General features: G+C 43.2%; 1 pseudogene; it reads left to right on the forward strand.

Moving 5' to 3' along the window:
• The first annotated feature begins 1,232 nt into the window (after positions 1-1,232).
• Positions 1,233-1,623, forward strand: LOC131898964 (CDGSH iron-sulfur domain-containing protein 3, mitochondrial-like; annotated as a pseudogene).
• Positions 1,624-8,185: the final 6,562 nt, after the last annotated feature.

The following is an 8,185-nucleotide window of genomic DNA, read 5'->3' on the forward strand; positions in this document are numbered from 1 at the left end:
AGAACTTATAGAATGAATGAATCTCTCTCTCTCTCTCTCTTACAGGCTGTGGTCTAGCTAATACAATGATGACTTTGAAGAGAAGGTTGAAGAATCCAGTTGTTCAGTCCAAGAGGCTGGATGTCTCAGTTGGTCTTCAGGATGCTCCAGAATCCTGAAGAAGTAGGTGCTAATGTCGATGAAGGAACGGACTTGATAGTGAGGTGAGAGCAAGTAGGCATGGAGAGGAAGCTTCCTTCTTCCATGTCTTTATATAGGCTTCCAGAAGAAGAAGTGGCCCAGATTAGACGTGGGTCTTCCCATCTCAAAAGAGCTGGATTAAAAATGTGTCTTTATACTTCAAGGATCCAGATTAAAGTTGTGTCTTTCTGTCTCAGAGATCTGTATTAGAAGTGGATATTTGTAGATGAATTTCTAAATGGTCTTATTAAATAAAAAACATGGAGCCAAATATAGGGGTAAAAGCCTTAGAGAGATCAGGGAAATAGGGAAAGCCACCAGCCAACCTTACCTCACCAACTCTTCAGCTTCCAAATTCGAGTTACTTCCTGTCTACCCATGCACATATGCCTTGCTGTTCTACCATCTGATTTGCTCTCTGTCCAGCTTCCTCACTTCCTCTTCCTACACAGCTCTGTCACTTTCTCTGTCTGTACAGACCTCCAGACCTCCATGGTTAACTAGCATTGGAATTAAGGTGTGTGCCATCACATCTGGCTCTGTTTCCAGTGTGGCCTTGAACACACAGAGATCCTGCCTGCTAAGTGATAGGATTAAGAGCGTGTACTTCTTTGTTTACTTATAATGGCTGGCCTTTTTCCTCTGATCCCCAGGCAAGCTTTATTTATTATAGCACAAGTAAAATATCACCACATTTGCCCTTTTTTTGTCTAATAAAAAATTAAAAAATTTTAAAAAGTTATAGCTAATATAAGAAAAACTATATACAATAAGTATAATAACTATGTACAATATATACAAGCAATAAAACATCAACAATGTCTAGTCCATTTGCATTTGACAAATTCAGAGAAAATATTCCATTACTTCAATTAGGTAGGTAATCTTCAAACACTTCAAAGACCTACAGAATATAGCATTTAAAATGTTTTAAGAGTCCTTTTTCCTGAGGGAGCACTGAGTGGATGCCAAGACCTGCCTCTACTGTGACCCTTTTCTCAGCCCTTTTGTCGCTCCCACTCCCCCTTAACCTGTGGTCTTTTCCTTCCCAGATGGGCTTCCAGCGTCGTCCCTTCTCTACTGATTTTATCTTTCTATTTCCAAATCACATCTGCCGGCCAGAAGTGGGAAATCTCCTCTTGTCTGGCCCGATGGTTCCTCAAAGAACCAGCCAAGCCCATGGTGGCACAGAAAACACCCATCAAATTGGAGCTTGTTGCCGGGAAAACCTACAGATGGTGCGTATGTGGCAGAAGCAAGAATCAACCGTTCTGCGATGGCTCCCACTTCTAGTGCACTGGCCTTTGGCCACTCAAGTTCAAGGCCCAAGAGAGCGACATAGTGGCTCTATGTACCTGCAAGGCCACCCAGCATCCTCCTTACTGTGACGGTACCCACAAAAGTGAGCAGGTACTGAAAGCAGAAGTGGGCTCCCCGCTCTGAGGAGTGCTGTGGCTCCCCCACTCCCTCCACCTTCCCCTCTGTGAAGCCAACAGTGCCATAGAAGGGAACATCTGAAGACCAAGTTGTTAGCAACTCTTCCCTGAAAAACCTGTAATCTCCTGTTGTGCAGTTGAGAGCAGGCCCCTGGTTCAACACCTGGTAAAGCTGTCTTTAAACAATGAGACCCAAAAAAAGGTTTTAAGAACTTAGACTTTCTGGACAGTGAGACACATCTGCTCCTGGCAGCACCAATTTACTTCAGAGAGGAAGATGGGCATCGAAGACAATCTATACGGAGTTTATCTTCTTGGCACAAAATGGTTATTTGGGCAAGAAACTACTCTTGCCTGGACTGCTTGACAAAATGTTATATAAACTGGACATGCAGGACCCATAGGAAGGTGACTACTGAACTTTGCAAGGCAAAATGGTCCTTCAGGTTCATGCTTCACAGAAGAAACTGCCAGAAATTCTACAGGACACAGAGAGAAGCAACTGAGATACTCTAGGCCTATAGGCTGAAGATGGATGCCCAAATGTTGCACAGGAACTTTGGGTGACTGTCCAGGCAGCCAGCTGTCTCTGTCATTCTAGATTTTTGGAAGTTGCTTACAATGTACTTCCTATTTACTTAGGTAATATTATATCCTTCTGAGGTCTTTGATGTAGTTGAAGACTAGATAGTTATAATTGTAATTTTCCTTAGTTATGATAAAAGGTAAATTAGATGTGAAACTTTAGACTCACAAATATAGTATAGATGATAGAATATTTTCTTTAATTTTGCCACATACAAATAGACTAGATATTATAACTGTAATTCTTGCTTGATAACTGTTCTAGTATATGTAATTTTACTATGTTAAAGTTAAAACCTTCCTTTTTGATTAGACAGAAAAAGGAAATGCTGTGGGATAATGCCCTTGTACATAGGTTTAATAAAAACCGGATTGGCCGGTAGCCAGGCAGGAAGTATAGGTGGGGCATTCAGACGAGGAAAATTCTGAGAAGAGGAAGGGATGAGTCAGGAGTCGCCAGCCAGACACAGAGGAAGCAAGAGGACAAGTCAGAACTGAGAAAAGGTACTAAGCCACGTGGCTAAATATAGATAAGAATTATGGGTGAGTTTAAGTATAAGAGCTACTCAGTAATAAGCCTGAGCTAATGGCAGAGGAGTTATAATTAATACAACCTTCTGAGTGATTATTTTATAAGCAGACCATGGGATTGCAGAGGACTGGTGGGACTGGAGAAAACCTCCAGCTACAGATATTCCTACTTCAAATTAAGCAAAAATCCCTCAGAGGTGTGCACCTTCATTTGGAGTTTTAGTTAATTCCAGATGTAGTTGACAAACAAAATAGCCATAACAAAAGAAAAAAAGTACCATATCCAGTTTATATTGCCCATATACTCACTGGAGCATGGTCAAACTCCCAGTGGCCAAGCCCCTTAAAGAAAACTGAGTCCTCTACCCCTACTCCTGCCAGAAGCCATCAACTGTGGGGAGCTACACTTCAGGATCACTATCACAATTTTTAAGAGTTCTTTTCAATGGCTTCCAGTTGAGACTGTTATTTTTTTGAGGGGATGGGGAGATAGATTGTCACAGAAACCTTTTATGTCTCTCATTCTCAACTGTGAGTCTGCAGTCATCAATACCTGTGCAAAAGAAGCTTCCCTGCCCATGCCATGGACCTCAATATGGTCTCCAGGAGAAGTACAGACCATGGACATTGACATGGCCTTTGGACACAGCACAGGTCATGGACACCATCATAGCCCTCAGTGGCAGCACAGGCCATAGGCATCAGCATGGCCTCCAGTGGTCACATGGGCCACACAGACTGATATAGTCCATAGTGGCAGCATGGCCCAAGGGCATCGGCATGGCTTCAGACAGCAGCAAAGACTACAGACATCCATATGGTCATTGCTGGTAGCGTAAACCTCAGTTCACCATCACTCTGGCAAAAAACACAGACCATGGACACTAACATGGCTGGAGGTGGCAGCAAGGGCCATGGGCTTTGATATGGCCTATGGTGGCAGCCCAGACCAAGAACATCCATATGGACCTCCAGCATCAACACGGCTTGGGACAGCAGCATGGACCAGGGACACCAGCATGTCTGCAGCATGGATCGTGGATACCAACAGGGCCTTCAGGGGCAGCACAGATCATGGAAGTCTTTCCAGGAGGACCAATTCAGAAAATGAATCATTCTCCATCTCAGATATTCTCTCCTTGCTCAGAGTAAAGACAGTCATGTGGCTGTGTTCAGGGGTAGAACCTGTATAAGCTCCAGGCTGCTGCACACCACCCAACCAGCCCTACTTGACAACAACATGTTCCCCCATCCACTAGAGGCTTCTCCTGCACCTGTCACCTCAGTCATATCTCTAGTTCCACCTCTCTCCATGGAGCACACACTACTCCTTTCCTCCATCTTTCCCATCTCTCCATTGCATATTGTTCACTGAAGCGGCATTTGAAACTGCAGTGTGTCATACAGTATATTTTTCTTTTGCCCAAACAGCTTTACAAGCAAATATTCATCACAACGAGTAGTTGGTCTGATTCAAGGTTTCTGGCATCTGAAGCACCATAAATACTGGACAGTCACTGAGACTCATCTTGGTCATCCTGTTGTTGTCCAGAGTCAGGGTGATCTTGTGGCTAGGCAGGGCATCTGAGGGAGGGATCTGTGAGAGCTTCAGGACACTGCACACCACACACCTCCTTGCCCTTGATACTGATGGCTCTTAGGCTTGCCAGGCACCACTGCCCCATGTTCTCTGTCTCCTAACAGGGCAAGTGGCTCCAGATGCATCGGCAGTGGCTCCATGCCAAGGACCAGCTGGTGGACCTGGACCAGCCCTATTCAGCCTTGACATGTTTCTGCGGCAGCTTCAGAGCACAGCATACCTCCCTATCTTTGGTGCTGGCCTCCATGCTGCTCACTGGGCAGGCACAACTATTGTGCTTGCAGCCTATGTCTCTGAGTCATACCCTTCATCCCTAGTCTCTAGTTTAATCATTCTCTGCCACATGGCACCTCTGTTCTGCTATCTTTCCTTCCAATTTCATGAGTCCACTTTTTAAAAGCATCTTCCCATAAGACTTTTTTATTTTAGCTCTACAGACTTTGCAACTTGTCTCCCTTCAGAGCCTTCATGGATATCTCAGACTCCTTGGAGCTGCTCTGTACTCCTGTGGTGGGTGCCAGTGGCCACAACCATCTTACTTCCCCCCAGGTGACTTCTTTTTTTTCCTATTTTTCTTTATTAAGAAATTTTCTACTCACTCTACATACCACCCACCTCCTCCCTCTTCCCATCTCCCAGCCCTCCCTCCCAAGCCCACATCCCCAAAATCAAGGTCTCCCATGGGGAGTCAGCAGAGCCCGGCACACTGAGCCTAGGCAGGTACCACTGTACCAAGGCTGAGCAATGTGCCACACCACAGGCACTGGATTCCCAAAAGCCTGCCCATGCACCAGGAACGGATCCCTATCCCCCTGCCTGGGTGCTTCCCAAACAGTTTAAGCCAAACAACCGTCTTCCGTGTCCAGAGGGCCTAGTCCAGTCCCATGGGGGCTTCAAAGACACTAGTCTACAGTTCATGGGCCTCCAATAATGTGGCCAGTCATCTCTGCACTTCTTCTCCTCATGATCTTGACATTCCCCACCGGCAGAATCCCTCCTCTCTCTCATCAATTGGATTCCTGGAGCTCAGCCTAGCACCTGGCTGTGGATCTCTGCATCTGCCTCCATCAGTCACTGGACAAAGGCTCTATGATGATAGTTAGGGTTTTTGCTAGACCAGTCACCAGAGTAGACCAGTCCCTGCACCCTCTGGACCACTGCCAGCAGTCCAAGGTGGTGTCATCCTTGTGGGTTCCTGAGAGCCTCCCCAGCACCTTGCTTCTTCCTTTTCCCATGATGTCCTCATCTGTCATGGTATCTCCCTCCCTGCCCTCCCACTCTGTCCCTGTTCCAGCTTGACCTTCCCATTTCCCTATGTTCTCATTCCCCATTCCTCACCCTCTGCCTCCAGCACCCTAGATCTCATCCACTTCTCTTTTGCTGGGTCATCCATGTGTCCCTCCTAGGGTCTTTCCCTGTTAGCTAACCTCTCTGGAGCTGTGGGTTGCAGTCTGGCCATCCCTTCCCTCAGATCTGGTATCCACTTATGAGTGAGTACATACTATGTTTGTCCTTCTGAGTCTGGGCTACCTCACTCAGGATGATATTTTCTAGTTCCATCCATTTGCCTGCAAATTTCTTGATATCATTGTTTTTTACTGCTGAGTAGTGTTCCATTGTGTATATGTGCCACATTTTCTTTATCCATTCTTCAATTGAGGGGCATCTAGGTTGTTTCCAGGTTCTTGCTATTATAAATAGTGCTGATATGAACATAGTTGAGCATGTGTCCTTGTGGTAATATTGAGCATTCCTTGGGTATATGCCCAAGAGTGGTATAGCTGGGTCTTGAGGAAGACTTATTCCCAATTTTCTGAGATACTGCCATACTGATTTCCAGAGTGGCTGTACAAGTTTGCATTCCCATGAACAGTGGAAGAGTGTTCCCCTTGCTCCACATCCTCTCCAACATAAGCTGTCTTCAGTGTTTTTGATGTTAGCCATTCTGACAGGTGTAAGATAGTATCTCAGAGTTGTTTTAATTTGCATTTCCCTGATGACTAAGGATGTTGAACAATTCTTTAAATGTCTTTCAGCCATTTGAGATTCTTCTGTTGAGAATTCTCTGTTAAGCTCTGTAGCCCATTTTATAATTGGATTGTTCAGTATTTTGAAGTCTAGCTTTTTTACTTCTTTATATATTTTGGATATCAGCCCTCTGTCAGATGTGGGGTTGGTGAAGATCTTGTCTGATTCTGTAGATTGCCGTTTTGTCTTGTTGACCATGTCCTTTGCTTTTACATAAGCTTCTCAGTTTCAGGAGGTCCCATTTATTAATTGCTGCTCTCAGTGTCTGTACTACTGGTATTATGTTTAGGAAGTAGTCTCCTGTGCCAATGCGTTCAAGACTACATCCTACTTTATCTTCTATTATCTCTTCTACACTATTCAGTGTAACTGGATTTATGTTGAGGTCTTTGATCCAGTTGGACTTGAGTTTTGTGCATAGTGACAGATATGGATCTATTTTCAATCTTCTGCATGTTGACATCCAGTTATGTCAGCACCATTTGTTGAAGATGCCTTCTTTTTTCCATGGTAGAGTTTTGGTTTCTTTCTCAAAAATCGTATGTTTATAGGTGTGTGGATTAAAGTCAGGGTCTTGAATTCGATTCCATTGGTCCATATGTCAGTTTTTATGCCAGTACCAAGCTGTCTTTATTACTATAGCTTTATAGTAGAGCTTGAGGTCAGGGATCATGATGCCTCTAGAGGTTGCTTTATTATACAGGATTCTTTTAGCTATCCTAGGTTTTTTGTTTTTCCATATAAAGTTAAGTATTGTTCTTTCCAAGTCTGTGAAGAATTGTGTTGGGATTTTGATGGGGATTGCATTGAATCTGTAGATTGCTTTTGGTAAGATTGTCATTTTTACTATGTTAATTCTATCTATCCATGAGCATGGGAGATTTTTCCATTTTCTGGTATCTTCTTTGATTTCTTTCTTCAGAGACTTAGTTTTTATCATACAGGTCTTTCACTTGCTTAGTTAGAGTTAACCCAAGGTTTTTTTTTTTTAATATTATTTGTGGCTACTGTAAAGAGTGACGTTTTTCTGATTTCTTTCTCAGCCCATTTATCATTTGTATATAAGAGGGCTACTGATTTTTTTGAGTTAATTTTGTATCCTGCCACATTACTGAAGGAGATTATCATCTGTAGGAGTTCCCTGGTAGAATTTTTGGGGTCACTAATGCATACTATCATACTGTCTACAAACAGTGAAAGTTTGACTTCTTCCTTTCCAATTTGTATCCCCTTGATTTTCTTTTGTATTTTTTTTATTGCTCTAGCTAGAACTTCAAGTACTATGTTGAATAAGTATGGGGAGAGTGGACAGCCTTGTCTTGTTCCTGATTTTAGTGGAATCGTTTTGAGTTTTTCTACATTTAACTTGATGTTGGCTGTCAGCTTGTTGTAAATTGCCTTTATTATGTTTAGTTATGTTCCTTGTATTCCTGATCTCTCTAGAACCTTTATCATGAAGGGATGTTGGACTTTGTCACAGGCTTTTTCAGCACCCAATGAGATGATCATGTGTTTTTTTTCTTTCAGTTTGTTTTTATGGTGTATTACACTGACTGATTTTTGTATGTTGAACCATCCTTGCATCCCTGGGATGAAGCCTACTTGGTCATGGTGGATAATTTTTTTTGATGTGTTCCTGGATTCGGTTAGCCAGTATTTTATTGAGTATTTTTGCATCAATGTTCATGAGGGAGATTGGTCTGTAATTCTCTTTTTTTGTTGCATCTTTGTGTGGTTTGGTTATCAGGGTAACTGTAGTCTCATAAAAGGAATTTGGTAATGTTCCTTCTGTTTCTACTGTGTGGAACAATTTGAAGAGTATTGA

The sequence above is a fragment of the Peromyscus eremicus genome, chromosome X (genome assembly GCF_949786415.1).
Source record: "Peromyscus eremicus chromosome X, PerEre_H2_v1, whole genome shotgun sequence".
NCBI classification, from domain to species: domain Eukaryota; kingdom Metazoa; phylum Chordata; class Mammalia; order Rodentia; family Cricetidae; genus Peromyscus; species Peromyscus eremicus.